Source organism: Lathamus discolor, chromosome 1 (genome assembly GCF_037157495.1).
Source record: "Lathamus discolor isolate bLatDis1 chromosome 1, bLatDis1.hap1, whole genome shotgun sequence".
NCBI classification, from domain to species: Eukaryota; Metazoa; Chordata; class Aves; order Psittaciformes; family Psittacidae; genus Lathamus; species Lathamus discolor.
This window is the reverse complement of record NC_088884.1, coordinates 13,182,235-13,202,913: the sequence shown is the minus strand read 5'-3', so window position 1 is coordinate 13,202,913 and position 20,679 is coordinate 13,182,235. Positions and strand designations below refer to the sequence as shown.

General features: G+C 40.3%; 1 protein-coding gene across 1 annotated transcript in view; it reads left to right on the top strand.

Annotated features, from left to right (window-relative positions):
• CNTN1 (contactin 1) overlaps positions 1-20,679 on the top strand; it is a 250,194-nt gene that overhangs the window by 78,413 nt on the left and 151,102 nt on the right. The window lies entirely within an intron of this gene.

Below are 20,679 nucleotides of genomic sequence, written 5' to 3'. Positions count from 1 at the left end.
CTAGTCTGGTGAGATGGACAGTTGAAATAACAGTAGCAGCTCTGTGGGCATAATGATTTTGAATCCATCTCCTTGCCTATAGGAGTAGCCTTAGATTTTCATCAGGGGAATGCAGACTGATTTCCCCCCTCTGCCCCCCTGAATATCACTTAAAGATTGCATTAAATTCATGTATATCCCTAAGACTATTATTCAAGTAAGAACATAAACAAGAGGTGTATTAATACAATTTTGGAAGCAGTTCTCAGTATATGGTTTTAAATGCATGAAGCGAAATATATTATTCTGGTGTGTTGTAGAACAGGACCAGAGGAATTCATGGCTTCTAATAGCAAACCATGGTTCCTTGGCTTAGAGTTATTTAGTACTGACATGTTTTACTTCTGCATCTTTTATCTTCTATAACTTCATTAATTTTCTGCTTCTAAACAAGGAAAGCACCAGCTCAGAGTAGTGCTAGTTAATCCTGTAGGTACCAACCTGTAGCCAGAATCCTTCTGGGAGTTTGAACATTGTTGTCTTTGACTGATATATTGATGAACTGTTTTGTTCGATATTTGTGTAGTACTGAACCCAAGGGAGCTGTGCAATATAGGCAAATAAGAGTGATACTTCTTATACACTGTTGGGGGCTTTTGGGAGATACCTCCTTGCATTTCTATTTTATATACTGCTTCAGCTAATTTAGTGAACAAATTAATGTAGATCAGACTTCATTTTGTAGTCATCGTTAGCTGACCTGTCTGAAAATAGCTCAAAATCTCTGGTTTTGCTGTTTAATTCATTCTTATACAGTCAAATATTTATCTGTTTTGTCTGTTTCCAAATGACATTGACATGAGGTTTTGTATACTATATTGCTTAATTCTGGTGAAATGGCGTAGGTTGTAGGCATGTTTTCAGTCTTTGGACCTTGATTCATCACATAATCACTGGAGGGAGCAAACTTTTGTGTTCACCTGGTTTTATTTATGTTCTAGAAAGCTGATCTCTACAGTAATGAAGACGAAAGTGCAGCTTAGTTATCTGAAATTCCAGTTGCCTGGAAGTCAGTAGGTGTTTCTCCATTTGGATGATGAGTATGGCATAAAGCTCATTTACACCTTGCTGAGTACAGGATCCTATTGCACAGTGCTTATTAGCATTATGCCAGACTGTAATAGTTCTGGTCCTTACAGAAACTGTGCTTAGGCTCTTACTTTGATTTACTTGTATAAGCGAAGCTTCTTATCAGCCAGGTATGATGGAGTTAGCATCTGGCCTTGTGTAGCGATGCGGGAGGACAGTGTGTTTCTCAAACCTGTAGTAGTGCATGCTGCCCAAGCCAACTTTCAGGGTGGTTCTGTCCTCTGTGCTTATAAATGCATCTTAGGATATTATATCCATGGGACAAGCATTTCTTCCTGACACCTGTTTTGTACCTGAGATAAGGTCCACCAAGTCACTGTCATGCACCTTTTCTGTTTGAGAAAGATTTTATCCACCTTTGTTGCACTGCTCCTCACTCAATTTTCCATGTACCTGTCATCATACATTCCTTACCATCAAGCCTGGAATTGGCATGGCACATGCTGTTAGTCTCTTATTAAAGAACAACCTTTCCTGTGCTTATTGTACTGTACAAACAAGCTCGTGGTCCCAGGAGCAGCTTGATATACCTGGTGCTTTTTGTCTTCGTTCAAAATGGTCAGTTTCCTGCTGTTTCTAATTTATAACTGCCATCAGTAAAGATGAATATTCCATTTATTCTTTGGCTGGAAAAAAACAAAACGAAGAACAAAAGCCCTTATAGAGGAGTGGGAGGTGGAAGCACAGGAGCCAGTGCTTCCCTGCAGTGGCAAATAGCATTGCTTACTTATTCTCCTACTGGGACAGGGCACCTGCCTGTGAACCATCAGGTAGTGCTGTGGGTCTATGCAGCTGCAGCAAGCCCACAGGTCAGGAACAATGCCTTATGTGTAATTTTCCCCAGGGAAGGAAGCAGTGGGGAGCGAGCTGTCTATCTCCTGCGCGGCTCTCTCCTGAGCTCCTGGGATGTGGAAAGGGAGCAGGTCATATGCTAAGTGTAGAGCTCTGATCACCATCTTTAGACAGTGCCTGTCATGTGGAATGACAGAGAGGCTGGGAGGAGGGCAGTGCAGCTGTAATGCAACATTGCAGCCTCCCTTTTACTCTCTGACCTTATGGGATTAGACAGCTTTGTATAGGATCTGCCAGTTGTTCATGTCTCTTTCAGGACTGGAAGAGATGCTGAGCCACACTGAGCTGCAGCAGAGGAGTGCTCTCCGATAGGACTCAGCACTTAGAAGGACACAGTTTGGCTGCAGGCAAGAGACACAAGGTGCCTGTTGAGTGCCTCTCCCATGGTCTGACTCAGAAACATGATTCTGTGATATGACCAAGTACGATGCCTCTCATCTATATGAAGAGAAAGTTGAGAGGCAAGAATATAATTTGATGGGTATTCAGAAGGAGGAATAGTGTTGTGTTAATTATTGCATAAGCTGTAGCATCTCATCTAGCAAAGCTCTTTGAAGTATGCCATAAACTAATTAAATATCCAGACATCCAAAAATAATTATTTCCGTATATAATTGGTTTTCTATGATGCGATGCAGTTCCTTCCCATTAAAATTAAGCTTTTCAGTGTCCCAAAGTATGAAAGAGTTAGATCTGTGTTTGGATGTAACTGTGGTTGAGACTAAATACTTCTCAACAATCGTGCAGAATTCAATTTGAATATGTTAAAATGAGCAGAAACAGTTCAAATCGACATTGTCCTGGAAAGGCCTTCGTAGGATATATTCTTCTTCTTATACATTAATTTCTATAACTATGCAGCTGCCTTTTATATTGGAGGCATTACTTTCGAATTACTGAAGTATTTTAAGAGCAATGCTCTTGGTAAAGGCATAAACAAAGTACAAAGGCCAGTCTGTTTTCCACACAGTAGATTGTTGTGAAGAGTTTGTGCCAGCCAGTACGGAGAGTGCAATCGTGTCTTATTCCTCTCAAGAGAGATGAATTACTCAACTGCTTCAGCTCCTGCTGCTCCACATTCTTCTCCTTAAGCTGTATTGTTGGAGTGGTCTGCTCCTCTTCACAGAGCAGCCAGCCTAACTGGCAGAAATGCAAATGTATAGCACTGTCTTCTTCATGAAAGGTCTTCACCTGCGAGCTCTTTCAGATAAGCACTCTTTGGATAAGCTTTCCCAACCGTGTAGTTGTGCTGTAGATTATTATTCCTAAAAGAAAACCAACAGATTCTTTTTCAAACAACCGCATTATGCTCAGCAGTATCTATTAAAGCTGCACATCTGCAGAGGTGGTGTTATTGATTGATACACTGACATATGCTGACAGTCCAGGTGATTTGTCTTGCCTTTTCTCTGATCAGAAAATTTTGCTCAGGGTTGTATTTGCTCCGGTGGTTGACACAGTAGGGACTGTGAACAGACAAGGTGTGCCCAACTAAGATCACCAGATTCAAGTGTACTTCTGTCTTCAACTCATTTTACTGTGAATTGGGTAGCACTGTGAGCCTTCAGCAATCGGTCATTTTTTTAAAGGTTTTTGTTGGCAGCTACATACATGTTTTAATGTGGTTACCACTGCAGCTTCTTAACATGCCTCAGTACTATTACACCCCACTTGGGGTTAAAATGTGCCTGGCATACTACTGAAAAGCACCTTTGAGTGCTGCTGCCCCTTTGGCCTTGCTAGGATAATACTGAAGCATATATGTAGCTGTTAAGAAACATTAAATAGAATTATTTAAAAAATCAGCAGCAAATACTGAGGATCAAGCACAGACCTTCACTAATTGGGGGTGTGCAGAGAAGTCTTTTCTGGGTTGGCTCATGAAAGCCAGAAGCCTTGGAGCAAGTACAGAAACTGAAGTGACAGAGACTGTGTATACAAGTCCCCAGAATAACCCATAGCCTTACGTTATGCAAGGAAGTTAAGCTGGCATTTTGCTTGGAAGAAGTACTTGTTGCATACAGTGTGATTTATTGTAGATTAGGAGTGGAATCCTTGAAGATGCTCGGATTATTTCCCATGTTCATGTGTCAATGCTCTGCCCTCCCTAGGCAGGGCTAGTGGGACAAAGATGGTCCAGATGTTTTGCCAGCTACTGGTATTGATGCTGGGGTTGAGTAACCAATATCACCAATTTTTCTTGATGAAGAAAGTGTCTATGGCTGGCACTTATCACAGGTGTGTTAAAAGCTATTTAAATCAAGGTGAGATATTAAGGCACTTATTTTTATATGTTGCCAGCTTTCTTAAGTAAGAAGAGATTCATATGGATGTTGAAAGCAGTGCACCAAATGGCCTTCCAAGACTCTGACATCTTGCACGTGTGACTTGACTTTGCATCAAGAATAGTGTATGTTTTTCATTAAGAAGAGACTAACTTTGCAAAAATCTTCTTACTGGAGCTTCCAAGAATTATGCAAAGCAGTAATTTTTCACAGATCTTAAGACACAAAAGCAATCCCTAGACAATGCAAACCACAGAATCTTTCCCTGATACAGACATTAATTCGAACTGCTTGGGGTTTTTTTAAAGATGTTCCAGTAAGATGTTCCAGTTGTTGATACTTGCGCTATTAGAAGTGTTCATTAACTATAAAGGGATTAAAGTTTACACTACATTTTTACTTTAAAAATGATAGGCTGAATGAATCCCACCCTGTGTTAAAATAGATTTAAGAATAAAAAAAATTAAACATTAAACCATTATGATAGTATGAAATATGTTATTGTGTGCTGATATATGTGGAATGTGATATTTCATCTTGGCTTTCTTTTGAATAACCCAGATGGGCTGAAGTTCCTTAGGTCTTGACTGAAGCAAGTTTCGTGAATGTGGCTGTGTAACTTCTCTAGAAAATTTTCTTCAGTCTTAAACATGCTTTTGAGGTTTTGTTTCAATGACTAAATGCAGAATACCAGTATGACTTTGCTAACATCATGTGCTGTCCTAACTATACCAAATACAAAAGCATAACTTACATATTAAATCTAAGGAAAATGATGTATTCGTGTCCTAGAGGTGGTTGTTTTTTTGACTAGCAGCTGGCACAATGCTGTGTTTTGGCTTTAGTCTGAGAATAATATTCATAACACAATAGTTAGAAACTAATACATGGTTGACGGCTGGGCTTTAACAATGACAAGTAGTATGTAATTCTCCTGCTTAGCTCTTCAGGGATGGCTAAATCTTCACACTAGAAGCACACATTAGCTGGTTTCCTGGTCCTTGCTGAATTTACTTCAGAGCTCTTCGGGATACAGCTTTCCATTTTATAAATAAGGCTTCCTGCTAATTCTTTAAAATAATACCATTCTAAAATTGAAAAAGGATAATGGAAACACATTACTTTGTAACTGAGAGATGGATAAAAATTTGATCCAAATATGAATTATAAAAAATTCACAAGAGCCTACCCAATTTTGCAGATGGGGTATAACAAATCGCTGAGTTACATGTACTCTGCTAATCCTGAATCACAGTAATTTAAATAGCAGTGTTACAAACTGTTCCTTATCTCTTTTTTTCTGTCATCTGCACAGGGGTTCATGTCTATACACAAATATATTCATGCATATACATGAGTAAGGTAATTGTATTGGTCTCTTCTGGATGATGCCCATTTTAGTTAGTCTAGTGGATACAACAGGTTTGGTCCAGCATAAGCTTCTCAGAATAAGTCTCTGTAATCTCCCGTAAAGTATTTGGCTAATATGCAGAGTATGCTGGTTACTGTTCACAGAATCACAGAATTGTTAGGGTTGAAAGGGCCCTCTGGAGATCTGCCTAGACCAACCCCCCCTGTTCCAACCTTTGAAAGTTTCTCAAAACTTACTAGGATCTTACAGATGCTTATTAGCATCTCCCTTTAAGTGCAGAGCATTGCAAATGCCAGAACAACATGAGGAGTTCAGTGATTACTTCTGTAAATTAGATTAGAAAGCACTCTGCTGCTGCTGAAGTAAAACAGAAAAATCTAATATTAGGCTGAATAATGGCGTTAATGAGTTCAGCTTCTGGATGCACATCAGGTGTGGACTGCAGAGAAGCCATCTGCTGTCTGCTCTGCACTGTTCTGGTGAGAACTGTTGTGTGCAGCTGATGGGAAAGCAGAGAGTCTGTTTTCGCAGCAGCTGAGTCGGTTGTTTGTTCCACCAGGAGATCAGATTTAGGGTATTTAATGATTCAGAAAGGTGGCTTCCACAGCTGTGGGTGGGACATATACTCTTAGACTTGCCTAAAGAAAGCAATGACAACTGAAGGTATGAACTCTTCCACCACATTTGCCTCTTACACTTCTTATGGGTTTTAAGCTTTACACAAGCATGAAGCACTGATGGTGACAAGCCCATCAGCTACCCCACCTTCCTACCAGATCAGCACTGGGAAAAGGAAAAATGGCAGCAGATGCCAGCACACTGCTTTATGACCACAGATCAGGTTGCATCTTGAAAATCTTCCTTCTTCTGTTTCATGACAGAGCCTGAAAATGAAAATAGTCTTCTAAGTTAAAATATTTTTCTATAGCCACAACATGCATTGGAGTTAATAAAGAATTTAGTCTTAATTAAACAGTAATAAAAAAACAGAACAATGCTGTATGTTTTGTTTTACAGTGATTAAAGAGATTCAGCTTTATTTGTCTTTCAAATTTATTTTGAAGTTTAAACTAAGGTGGAAGCTGTGGCCTATAACTAAAGTCTGCCTCTTGCCTAGGGTATTGAACCCTACTCCATTTTATTGCTGTGTGCAGGTCTTACATGTGTTCATGTAACACATGCACTTAGGTGCTTTAGTAGACCATGTGTGACTTGTTTATGAGTATGTAACTGAGCTGCATGAGCTTGCTGTCAGTGACTTCCCTCCTGATAATCAATTCCCACAAAAATTGTTTTGAGGATCATATTTAAGGTGGGGGATGCAATCTGTGTATTTCTGAACTCTCTTCCTTGTGTTTTACAGAACAATGGAAAACTATACTTTTCAAAGTGAGTCATGTGTGTGTGGGCTGGGAATATGTCTGTGTAATTCAGTGTTGGTTCTCTGAGCAGCGTCTTTATCATGACCTCTGTTTTGACAAGAAGCTTTCATTTATCTTTGTATATCCTTTTCAGAGGAGGCATTTGTGTGTAATAGCCAAACTGCATCTGGGAAATGGTGACAGCAGCAATCACACTGTGGATGACTTTTTGGGTAAACCAAGCAGCTGGTTGCCAGCAACACTGCTCGGCTCTGAATGATGCCTCTCAGAGCAGGGCTGGGAAGGGGAATGTGGGAATTCCCCACAAGGAGCACAGAGACAAGAAGGGTGTCAGAAGGATTCTCAGTGGTTTTCCCTGACTGGAAGCCAAATGAAGAGAACAAGGAGAGTTGTGTGTCCAAAGTGCTCAAACCAAGCCCTGGACTAGTTATTCATTGGGGGTAATAAACAGTCATGTGAGTTTTAGGAAGAAAATATTTAAGCAACTCTGGGTCTTAAAGATCAGGATTACAAAGTCTTGTGATTTGGGTCAAAGCCAGTCCATCCTTGGGAAAGGCATAGAAGAACCGGCAGGAGGATGGGGGAGACACAAATCCTGTTTGGCCTTTGCTTGAAAGTAAAGAGTAAAACTGAAGCTTGTTTATAATCATGAAAAAAATTAAGAAAGAAGTCAAAGGTGTGAAGAAACTCATGGCAGAGCAGCTCTTGAGGCTGGCTTGTGGACCATACCAGCTCCTTGCTCTGCCTGGTTTAGGCAGAGTCCTGGGGCTGTGGTCAGATGAGCTGTGGTAGCACCGCTGTCAGTGGTTATTAAAACTGCCAAGCCTTGGAGGTGTGTGAGGATTGGAAGTGTCTCATCACCCATTTAAGTTGGTTTCTACTTAGATGAGGGCCTACAGTTCAACAAAAAAAATCATCAATACAATTCAAAGACTTTGGGGTTATATTCCATGCTTTATAGATAGTTACATACACATCTACACATTAAATAGAGTGGTCAGGGTACATATAAAATTCAAAATGTACATTTAAAAATATACTTTTAATGTATATTTAAGTATATTGTGCCAGTTGTTTATGTCACATACTTACTAAACTGCTGAAATTTTCACAGAGCTTGTGTTGCCACCACCACCGATGTAATGGAACTTTAATTTGATGCGACATTTTACTGTTTGCTAAGGAAACGAGGTCTGTGCAATAATTTTCTGTCAGCCCTCTGCATCAGGTTTTGAACTGCTGATCTTGCTCCTGCAACATGGAAGGAAATCTTCTGCAAGTCTTGAAGATAGAATCATAGAATAGTTAGGGCTGGAAATAATTGACTTCTTACATGTTTCACAGTATCAGTGGCTCAGTAAAGACGAAAAACCCAAATCAGTGCCCTACTGAGTGGAAAGCTGTTACATATTCTCCTTGGCAGCAATCAACGTATACATAGCTCCTGGCTAAGCACAGCAGTTGCTGTCTCCTGACCAGAAGAGATGTCAGGAAATGCATTTTGTGGAAGAGAAACTGAAATTATTTTGGTTAAGGGGTATGAGAGAAGTAGGACTCAAGTCTGTAGGAAATCTTGTTTCACAGAACAACTCATTACATATTTTTTATAATTTACCATTCATACTTCTGTTTTTCAGCAATTCACCAAATATGCAGTTTTAGAGATAAGATGACTCTGAGAGGAGAATGAGTGGGAAATTCAGAGGTTTTTTACATTATGCTTAATGCAAAAGCTATTTTTTGCTTCATGCGTTATCTTTAGAATTATTAGCTATGAAACTTTTCTTGGTTTTGTTCTCTGACACCAGTCTGACTTGCAGCTTCAGAAATCTTTTTCTCTGGTCATTGAACAGATTAGCATCAGTGCTCACTGAAATACAGTGTGCATGTCACTCCAGAAGACCATTTTAAAAAAAATGAGATTTCCATCACACTGAGTTCAAATATTTATCTATTAGTATTATTCTGAGAGCTAGTGATTTATGTTCTTATTTTCATTAACATCAATATGTTTAATTGCTGTATTGTGACAAAAGGGTTTGAGTACTATAAATAATTTCTGAAAACAAAATTATAAAATTAGTTTAGAATTCTTGCTTTTATAAAGCCTGGGATGGCCTTTGGCATCAAACTAACAGTATTCTAAAGAGCAAAGAAGAGTGGAAAACAAAAATCAAATAATGCAATAATGCACCTTCTGCAGCCTGAGTGAGTGCATAAATAATGCACCTTCCCCAGCCTTTCAGGATGCTGTAAAGTTGTTAAATGTAGCTTCTGAAAGGCAGTCAGAGATGCAGGTTCCCAGCGTGGGTAGACCTGACTGCCACTGGCCTGCTCTTGTCCTCCTTGCGTCACCGATGTGCCAGACAGCTCACAGCAAATGGCTTGTGGTAGGGCATGGGACAGAGAAAAACTGATATTACACTAAATAAGAATTACGTTTTATAAAAATAGGAGTACTTTGAAGCCAGAAGAAATAGAGCAAAGAAGATGACCTAGGAGCAAAACCAAAGGTAAATGATTTGGCAGGATAAAGGCAGTCAAACTTGAGCATTACCAAGCGGAAGGAAAGATACACTGGGACGATTACTTTTCGTAGTAGCATGTGTTGCTTTCCCTCAGTAACAATCACTGCAGAGAGCTGGGGATATGTTAGACAACTCAGGAAAGCATTTATTCAGTATAAAATAAGAAATGCTTCAGAGGTATAAAGTGTGGAACAGGTTAGACAATAGCTTCAAAAATATGAATAGGTAAATATGAATATGTAGACATTTTAGAGAAATGTTTTGACACACAGGCTAGATATTTTACAAAGTAATTAGTTGATTAAGTCAGTCCATTTTGCAGATGGAATACTTCCAAGGAAGGTATAACTGGAGAACTACAATATGGTCAACAAAAGTTGACCATCTGTGTATAAAGTTCCACTTAATCTTTCAAACACTACTAAAAAAGAAGTTGCATGGTAATAGAATTATTAAAAATAATTTAAAATTAATAAAAGGAAACATATTTTGCTTCAATTATTATTGAAGTCATCATCACAGTATATTTAAAGAGGTCAATAAAATTCCAAAGAACAGTCAACGAATATTTCCTAAGGCTAAGAGGGATACATTTTTTGTGTTTAAGGGCATAAGCTTAAAAAATGTTGAGGACAAAGCTGTTCACTAAGAAAATCCAAATATTTTTTTCTTCAGTCTCCTACTTGCTGCTCTTAGACAAGATATTGGAGTAGGTAAATAGGCAGTATGCATGCCACCTGTGGTACACCGCAAAATCCTGATCTTGGGACGTGTGCATATGCCAACAGCCCTCATCTGCTAGCCTTTTATGTTAGTGGATCGCTGTAAGTACAACACAGATTTTTTCCAACCTTAATTTGAAAGGAAACTGGTGTGCCTTGACAGGAGAGCCAGATAAGAAAAGGAAGTAAAGAGGAGTTATCATTCAGGTCTCATCTCAAATCAGGACATAGCTGGAGCACGGCATATAATGTCAGTGTAGTCATAAAATATGGAAATTCCTACATCTGATCTAGTTGCTGCAACACTTGTCTTCATAACATCTGTTACACGCTCAGTTCTTGCTAGCCCTCTCTCTATAGTTATGGTTTAAACTGTACAAGCAAGCCTTTGCAATGTCATGGCATGGAGAGGTGTGTGATATGCTCATGCCACCTGTGCAGAGGTGGGAAGCACTATTACATGAAATTGTGGTGCAGCAGCCACACCAAGTACTGCTCTTTTCCAGAAGGCTGGGCACAGCTCTACTGCTGCTTCCAGAGCGGGCTGAGCATCTCCGCACAATCCTGCACCTCGTGGCATGCAGATGAACTTTCTGATCTAGCCTGCCAGCTTATTTTTTGTCATGAAATGTTTTACCCAAATTTACCTATGTAGAAGTGAATATAATTAACAGAATGTTCTTGAGTTCTGTTGTGGGGCTTTTGCTTTTTATTCCATTTGGTTTCTGAAGCCTCTAGGATTAACCTTCAGTCTGAATGAGTCAGGCAATCCGTTTACGTTCCACTAGCAGTGCACTGTCTTTTCAGTAACTCAAATATAACTCGTTTTAATACAGTTAATGATACTTGTAATCATATTTTCTGGGGCTGAGCTACATTTAATAGAGTTGAAACGTCATGCAACATGTAATGATAAAACACCCTTTATATCTTTTCCTAGTTTCTTGACTCCTGATGACTATGTTCTTTTTTTTCTGGCTGTTTTGCATGCTTCATGTAAGCAGAGGGAGGTGGTATGACTTGATATTAAAGGTTATAAGTATGTAATGTTGAAACCCATCAACATTACTTTACGAACACTAATAATCTAAGCATAATTAGATGTTTAATAATAATAATAATTAATAATAATAATAATTAATAATAATCTAAGCATAATTAGAGGCTGAGGAAGTTGGGGCTGTTCAGCCTGGAGAAGAGAAGGCTGCGTGGGGACCTAATAGCAGCCTTCCAGTGTCTGAAGGGGGCCTATAGGGATGCTGGGGAGGGTCTCTTCATCAGGGACTGTAGTGACAGGACAAGGGGTAACCGGTTAAAACTTAAACAGGGGAAGTTTAGATTGGATATAAGGAGGAAATTCTTTCCTGTTAGGGTGACACGGGAATGGGTTGCCCAGGGAGGTTGTGAATGCTCCATCCCTGGCAGTGTTCAAGGCCAGGTTGGATGAAGCCTTGGGTGGGATGGTTTAGTGTGAGGTGTCCCTGTCCATGGCAGGGGGGTTGGAACTAGATGGTCTTGAGGTCCTTTCCAACCCTAACTATTCTATGATTCTATGATTCTATGATAAAGGTAGTTGTGAAGTCTAATTAAAAATGTGTGTTGTGTTAATGGGCAGTGGATGGAGAGATGGGAAGGAAATGGGTGTGTCTCTGAATGCTACGTTCACTGGGGTAGAACTGTAGTGTTCACTGGCTGCACAGAGAAGAGAGAAAGGAACCAATACTGAGAATTTGGTAGGCTACATTATAAAAGTATCTGGAATATGGACAGAGCATCTGAAATGCGGTTTTGTGTGAAACTCCTCCTCTTATGTTTTATTCCTCCTTGTGCTTCATTCGTTTAGAAGCAGCATAGGGCAAGTGACAGCCAAGAGCTTTTGTTATCATAGGTTTTATTATCAGATAGTGGTAATGAATTTATTGGACTCTATGCATAAAACAAAATACTTCAAATATATACATAGAGAATAATACTGGTCTGAAATACGAGCAAAAAAAAAAAAAGTAAAAGGAGAGCATGATCAGATGTTGTAGATGTTTGAGATCTCACCTGGAGTATTGTGTGCAGTTCTGGTGTCCTCAACATAAAAAGGACATGGAACTGTTGGAACAAGTCCAGAGGAAGATAGGCTGAGAAAGTTGGGTCTGTTCAGCCTGGAGAAGAGAAGGCTGCGTGGAGACCTCAGAGCAGCCTTCCAGTATCTGAAGGGGGCCTATAGGGATGCTGGGGAGGGACTCTTCGTCAGGGATTGTAGTGACAGGACAAGGGGTAATGGGTTAAAACTTAAACAGGGGAAGTTTAAATTGGATATAAGGAGGAAGTTCTTTCCTGTTAGGGTGGTGAGGCACTGGAATTGGTTGCCCAGGGAGGTTGTGAATGCTCCATCGGTGCCAGTGCTCAAGGCCAGGTTGCACATAGCCTTGGGTGACATGGTTTAGTGTGAGGTGTCCCTGCCCATGGCAGGAGGGTTGGAACTAGATGATCTTAAGGTTCTTTCCAACTCTTAACTATTCTATGATTCTATGATTCTAAAAAAGGCAGCAAATCATACTGATTGGTCTCAGAAACTTCTGAAGATGAATTTATTTGGGCTCTTCAGAATTCATTATGCTGGAGTGGAATCCAGTTTAAATTATATCACAGAAATTCAAAGGCGCTGTTCCTTGACCACTACTCTTTCCATGGTCAGTACAAAAACCAAAGGATGATACATGCTTTCAGAAAGCCCTGTCTACATTTTAGGCTGAATACCGTGATTTTTTTTTTTCTTTAAAGTTTAGTGTTCTTAAGAAAGTCTTTGGTCAAAAGAGAACAAATTTCCATAGGGGTCTCTGAAGAGGTGCACTGCTTCTTTTAAGCAGCTGAGTAGATAGTTTTGGGAAGTCTTGACAGGCTGTGACAAGCTCACAGCCTTAGAGCAGTCTCTCTGCATCAGGTTAGATAAAAAAGACTGAAGCTGGATGCAGCAGGATCCCTTCTAGAAAGATTACAGAGGTTTGGCAGTTTGTTCGTACATAACTACTGTGATTGGCTCCCACCCTCTCCAGAGGCAAACATCGCCAAGATGTTTAAAGTGTGTTCTTCCTTTTCTTCTACAAATTGAAACTGAACTCGCAGATAACCTAGTCCAAGTCTTTGTTTCTGAAGGAGCTCATGCAACTGCTCATTGAAGAATGTGACTAAAGAAGAAAACGTGTTTCAAAATCAGATGTGGAAGACCTGGTTCAAGATTTAGGTTCAGGTCAGACACTCGAATCTTTGCCTTACATACCAGATACGTATTTTGTGATCATCCAGCTATTTTATATTGGTTTTAAGTGTGCTTGTGTGCTTAACGGACTTTTCCCCCAAAATTATTTCCTATCAAAGTTCTTTATTTTACTTCATTCCTTCCCAGAAGAAAGCAGCCCCTTGGAGAATGTATGATAATGGTGTAATGATGAGGCAAAGTTCTGGCAGGATTTCATGGATTACTTTTATAATGCTTCTACTTGATTTTCCCATTATAGGCTTAACAAAGCCAAGATTATCTTAACCTAAGTGTGTCAGTCCTGTTCAAATCCAGTTGGTTATTTTCATGATGAAAATTAACATTTTTAAGTGCTTTGCTGGATCAGGGCCCAGATGATTGTTACCTCTTTCAAATGAGCATTTTAAAGCTTCCTTGATCATTATAATAAGGGAATTATACCAATAATTATTAATGAATAGTATTACTCTGTAAATTCCCCTCTGAATCTAACCGCAGACAGGAATTAGAACCTCTGTTCCAGTATTTCAGAAATGTGCCTTAAAAATCTTAATGCAATTTATTTACTTACTTGCCTACTGATACTGCATTTATTACTATTTTTGGTAGAGAGACTTCCTTTGGGATTTGGAGGTGGACTGTGATTAGATAATGAATCTTCAAAACAGCCATCATTGAGGATAACAAGACAGTCTGACTTGAGTTTTAAAAATTAGCCTTTAAAAGGCAAAAATTCTTCCTTTTCAAATCTAGGAAAAGACGGAGAAGCTAGGAACCTAACTAAGGATCTTGGAGTTTGGTCTTTGTGTCATTAAAAAGAAGAATTTGAGAATGACTTCAGTAAGTGCCAGAGTCAAGGCTGGGTCATTCTAACAAGCTTTTCCTACTTTTGTGTGAGCATTTCTACAGCTCTTAGAGGTGAATATTAAAGTGTAGCCTAACCGCATTGATCCTTCCTAGTGACTTATGCATTGTTGATTCTTACATCTCCATTGTGATGAACATGCGGGGAAGGATCTCAGTGAAGATAACGTAGGTGTCCATTTCTGTCAGTGGCAATTTAGAATGCTGAAGCAGTCCAGGACAGGTCTTACCCTGCTTGTATGAAATGCTACTTGGTAGTCTTTTGTGAGTTTGGTAGTCTTTTGTGAGTTTTAACACACTCAGGAGCATTTCTGTGAAACTGCTGGATGTCAGCACATGTCTTTTCCTCATCCAGTTGGGTGACATGGAGCTGAAGGCCTTTTTCCTAGCAGCAGCTTCCAATAAAACCCAAGTCTTGGGTGACTCAGATCTGATCACAAGCAAAGTGATGCTGTGGCTGAAAGAAAGTTGGAAAGGATGTGGAGAATGTGACTGGAGTCAGATGTGAAGTAAATGGTGTGTGTTGTAGCAACATGCAAAGGCCAAAATAAGCAATTAACTTTTCATTTCCATGAAAGTTGGAAATGCAGTGAGATCCTATCTGTTTGTCTGTCTATCTATTTTTAGTTTGTTTTGGGTTTTGTTTTGTTTTGTTTTGGGTTTTGTTGCTTGTGTTTTTTTTTTTTTTTTAAGAATGATAGGAGTCTGTTTTTTTAAAGGAGAACCCAGGAAAGTGAGCTGGTTTGGTGGAAGACCAAAGGCTGCCACAGAGTAGTGACCCAACCATTTGTACTGCTATGTTTCTACACAGGTTTTTAAAGTAGTCTTTTAAAATGAATAGTGTAGGTACTTTCCAGACACCTTGTAGCACTACAGAGAGAATCATAGAAACCATGTATTTTCTCCAGTTCTGTGGTTTTGTTCTCTAGACTTCCTGTCACTACAACTCCAGCAACAAACCCATCACTGCATGGCAGGCTACTTCTGAGTGGGTGACATCCTGGAACAGACACTCCCCTGGGAATGCAGAAGGCACAGTATGGGCCTGCTCAGCTTCGGGATCAAAGCCTGCGGAGAAGTCACGCTATTTCCCTCCCTCTGAAGGTTTTCAGTCCCAGATTCCATATGCCAGGGTGGCACAGGCAGCTGGCCCAGCTACCTCCTGCTCTCTTGTCCAAAATATACCATGCACATTGTTTTTACTGGAAACAGAATTCCTGAAGGTACACATACATTGCTGAGGAACTAGAGGTGGAGACAGAGGAGACAATAAAACCTCAGTTGTCAGAGAGTTACATAGGGTTTGTTTTTGACAAGCTGTGTCATCCTTCATGGAGGGTGTCCCTTGCACAGATTTTTGTCAGAACAGCATAGTCACTGCCCATGATGCAGGACAGCAGTCACTGCTTACTGGTGCAAACCCACCTCCTCCATCCAGCTTTAGACAGGTGTCAGTGACAAGTATTTCTGTGTCCCCTGCGGTAGCCCCAGTTAAAAGTCATGCAGTGTCTTTTCAAGCAACAGCAGTATTCACTGGTATCTCAGCTTGTTTTTATAGAGAGAGCAGATGTCTTTGTATGCTTTTGTGATAAACATCACTAATTAATAAGAAACAAACATTTCCCACACTTGAACAACCTTGCTGCTGAAGTTAATAGAAACTGCCTGTAGCCCTGTAGCAGAATTGGAGCCTATAGGTTAACCCCCCCCCCCCTTTTTAAAATCCTGTCCACAGTTCAGAAACTCACATAGGTCATTTAAATGTCACTAATTTGTGCTCCGTATTTTGTGCAGCACAGCAGCAGTTTTGTTTTTTATGCAGAAATGAGAAGAAGATTCTGGTAAGAGACATCTAGCAAGTTCAGTGCTCCTATCGCAAAAGATTGCTAGCTTTTTAAGAGGTGATAACATATCATATACCTTGGTAAGATTATAATTCAATTGTCCAGAATATTCCTGTACTCTTTTGTTGTCAGGTTATCTTAGGACATTAATCAGTCTGATAGGGATGAAACCTTTTACATGCTTTTTGGCAGAAAGCACACTGAAAACAGGGCGAAGCGATGGAATATGGCCAATTCCACTCTCAAGTTCAAGACTAACTTAATTCTTTCCTCTTTAGAGAGCACTAAATAAATTTATATTTAATTCTCTAATAGATAGATTCTGTTCTTATTTTAAAAGTTGTATGCCTGCAGTTGTCTTGTTTTAGATCACCCTGATGCTTGAACAGACTTATACTTTCTGTGTGAAATTTGGTGAAACTTCTGGTTAGTGAAACTGCTACAGAACAGGTGGGCTCTATCAATCACAATTAGTCAGATCTTAAATGCCAAATGGTGTTATTTGCAATTGTATTTTAGGATCTGATCACTGATTCATTATTTGTCAGTACCCTTAGCTTCTGCTGCTGTTGTAAGCAAAAGCTTTGTGTAAAGAATAGAATCATAGAATGGTTTGGGTTTGAGAAGGGAACATCTAGTACCAATCCCCCTGCCATGGGCAGGGACACCTCACACTAAACCATCTCACCCAAGGCTATGTCCAAGCTGGCCTTGAGCACTGCCATTGATGGAGCATTCACAACCTCCCTGGGCAACCGATTCCAGTGTCTCACCACCCTAACAGGAAAGAATTTCCTCCTTATAACCAATCTAAACTTCCCCTGTTTACGTTTTAACCCATTACCCCTTGTCCTGTCACTACAGTCCCTAGTGAAGAGTCCCTCCCCAGCATCCCTATAGGCCCCCTTCAGATACTGGAAGGCTGCTATGAGGTCTCCACGCAGCCTTCTCTTCTCCAGGCTGAACAGCCCCAACTTCCTCAGCCTGTCTTCATACGGGAGGTGCTCCAGTCCCCTGATCATCCTTGTGGCCTCCTCTGGACTTGTTCCAGCAGTTCCATGTCCTTTTTATGTTGAGGACACCAGAACTGCACACAATACTCCAGGTGAGGTCTCAGGAGAGCAGAGTAGAGGGGCAGGATCACCTCCTTCAACCTGCTCTATTGCTTTTTGTAAACCCCAAAATTATAGCCCCCAAGCACGCAATTAAGCTAGCACATAAGAACAGTATCTTCTCACATTCCTCACAAGTGAAAATCCTCACCTGAGATAACTAGAAGGCTTGGATATTTGGTATTTTGATACAGATGTACTTTTTAATAATGTTGCTGCTTTATCTTCGCGGACACATTATGGTGTATTGCTGTAGATACCCATTAAGCTATTCACCACGGATTACTTTCATTTGAAATATGCTGAGCATTTTTCTGTCAAAGAACTAGTCTCTGTTGCCTGTTAATACTTCAACTGTGAAATATATAAATAAAGAGAAAACGAACATGAGCCGGCTTCAGTGTGCGCTCGCAACCCAGAAAGCCAACCATATCCTGGGCTGCATCAAAAGGAGCGTGACCAGCACGTTGAAAGAGGTGATCCTGCCCCTCTACTCTGCTCTTGTGAGACCTCACCTGGAGTATTGTGTGCAGTTCTGGTGTCCTCAACATAAAAAGGACATGGAACTGTTGGAACTCTTCGTCAGGGACTATAGCGACAGGAGAAGGGGTAATAAGTTAAAACTTAAACAGGGGAAGTTTAGATTGGTTATAATGAGGAAGTTCTTTACTGTGAGGGTTGTGAGGCACTGGAATGGGTTGCCCAGGGAGGCTGTGAATGCTCCATTGGTGGCTGTGTTCAAAGCCAGGTTGCACATAGCCTTGGGTGACATGGTTTAGTGTGAGGTGTCCCTGCTCATGGCAGGGGTGTTGGAACTGGATGATCTTGAGGTCCTTTCCAACCCTAACTATTCTGTGATTCTAAAGAGTAACTTCTATAAACTCAGAGGCCCAAACAGTTCTTTTTCAGTTACTTGCCTGACTAGTTAGATGGGTTGCTATAAAAAGGCACTGTTGCAGCTGCTTTTCTTTTTTTGCTTTCAGTTGCTTTATCCCATAAAGCCCAGTATTTAGTCTCATATGGTGGTACTGCTCATATGGAACATTTCCTGGTTTTGTCGAGGGACTGTTGTTAGTTTGTGCAGACCTCAGTAGCTGAAAGAAGAGCTTTCTAGAAGCTTTCTTGAATTGGTCTACACAGGACCATACGCACTGCAGTGAAGTTCTGCGAGTGTCTCTGTAAGCAGTGGGAGAATGCTGCAGTCCTTCAGCCACCCCACCATCTGCCTGAAAAAGGAAAAGCTTGGTCCTGGAACTGTGGAAGAAAAAAGAATTAGCCAATGACTGGAAATACTTAATTTGCATAAAATTTCATTTTAAAAAACAACAACAAAAAATCTGTGAGATGGTTACCTTAATCCTTGTGTGTTAAAAAGTTGGTGAACGTTTACATTTGTGTACATAAGATGGCTATGTGATACTGTGTTATTCAGAACTTTTTCTGTTCGTACTATTAAAATCAAGTAATCTGTGCAACTTTAGTCATTTGTTTGGTCAGAAATAGACCTCACCCATTCAGAAGTTTCCTTCATTTTTTATTTACATAGTGTTTATTCATTTGAAAACAATATTCCTGCCTTATATCCTGTACATGACACGTTTCACTTTGGGTCTTGAAATTGAGCTCATACTTCCTCAAAAGATGACTGGGTTTTGTCCCAGTTGGGAATTTGGTTTTAGTTATATTGCTTTTATTTCTTTTAAAACAAGCTAAACAGCTGGGATTAACCTATGTAGTGTTCCCAACCTTCGTGTTTTGTAGTTCATATCATATGTTGCGTTTCTCATAAAGCACTGCCTACTATGCAGAGGTTTTAGACATTAGTCTGTTCGTTCAGGTTCCAGTGTGACTCAGTGATCTGCCTTTTGCTGAGAAAAAGAACACATAAAGCCCCCAAAGTCTGTGCAGGATTGCCATTTGGGGAGGAGGTAGTAATTCTAAAAGTCATGTAAACCGATCATTGGCATAGGCTAGAAAGTAAGAGTTAAAGGAAAAAGTTCTTCTCGTTCCCAGTTTTGAGGAACTGACAATCCTGCTTTGTTTTAGTTTTGGGTTTTCCCTCAGAGTGGTGAAATTGAGAGGTTTAATTGATTTCCCACGAATTCTCACTGATAAGCGAGAGTTTTTGACTTCCATTAGTTGCTAAGATCTTGCCCCTACAATGTGTGATGCATATTTAGAACTGCTCATTTTTATATTGTCTGTGTGTTTGCAGTTAGTAATTTCTCACTGTGAGTTAAGGAGAAGGTGGAGGATTAAAAGCGTGATAGGTCTTGGACCTGGGAATGCATGTTACTGAAAGGGAAGAGCCTTCCTAGGAGAACCTGAATGTCTGATTTGGTTTTTATTTGGAGGAACACAGTTGTTCGCAAGCTAAAAATCACTGCTTTTGCCATCTGTATTTGTAGGTTTATTTTCTCTCTGGTAAGGTGGGACTAATGGGGCGTGAGTGTGTGTGTGTGTGTGTGATGGAGCATCAGTTGATTCAGAGAGCTGTGAACACATGAAGATGACAAAGTCAAAAGCTATGCCCTGGCAAGGAGGAGAGAGGGCTGTGTGCTGGTGGTGAGTCGCAGAGGATGATTGTCACTGACAGTGCAGGCTGTTGATGGCAGGGAAGCAGGAGTCTTTCTGTTTATTTCATGTCACTTTTGCTTCTTGACTGGCAGGCTACTGATCTGAGTTGACCTGCATTTGAAAACACTGGGTGGTACTGACTGGCAAGTACGTTTGACATGAAGATGAAGATTAAATACTGGCCTCCCACCTCAGTTTTCCTGTGATTTGCATGCAGCCAAATGCTATCCCATGCATATATCCCATATATCAGGGAACATTTTCTTCATTCAAAAGTGTAGTGTGGCATGCAGAGCTAGGAGGGAATGGAGTAAAAACAAGCAAGCAAATGAATGGCGTAAAAACAAGCAAGCAAATAATGTATTTCTTCTAGCATTCAGTGTGTCGTTATGGGAGAAGGTACCCTCATTTCCTCCATTGGTACAACAGGAAGGGCAGCAGTCCACTCTGAGAAGTAGCTATGCAATATGCCCTCTCTGAGCAGTTTGCGGACCGAATAGAAAACAGATAAAAATCCAAATATGCAGATTAAAAAGTGAGCAGGAGAAAAACCCCTCTGAATATTGGGTACTTTGTTACTGGTGTTAATTTGCTGCAGGCAATGTAAGGTGGTATCTTTGTGGTTTGGCATCTAAAATACTTTTTTTCCAGGTCACCAGGTTATTTATCACCTGTGGACATATAATGTTGCAGAATTGGGACCAGGGTCTCTGGAGCTGGCTGGGTAGACTTCAGCAGAGTGGCCCTCTGTGGCAGGCAGAGA